The following is a 345-nucleotide window of genomic DNA, read 5'->3' on the forward strand; positions in this document are numbered from 1 at the left end:
CTTTCTGTCTTTATACATTTACGTATTGTGGACATTTTCATATAAGTAGAACCATAAAATATGTGTTTTGTGATTAAATTATTTCATATAGCATGATGTCTTTGAGGATTGTCCATGTCATAATATGTATGGTTTTTTTTCCTGCCAAACAGTATTCTGTTAAATGGGTATAGCATACTTTACTCATTCATCAGTTGGACATTTGCATTGTTTCACCTTTTGGCTATTAAAAATAATGCTGCAGCCGGGTGCGGTGGCTCAAGCCTGTAATCCCAGCACTTTGGGAGGCCGAGGCGGGTGGATCACGAGGTCAAGAGATCGAGACCATCCTGGTCAACATGGTGA

This window comes from Cebus imitator, unplaced genomic scaffold (assembly GCF_001604975.1).
Source record: "Cebus imitator isolate Cc_AM_T3 unplaced genomic scaffold, Cebus_imitator-1.0 Scaffold343, whole genome shotgun sequence".
Classification (NCBI taxonomy): Eukaryota; Metazoa; Chordata; class Mammalia; order Primates; family Cebidae; genus Cebus; species Cebus imitator.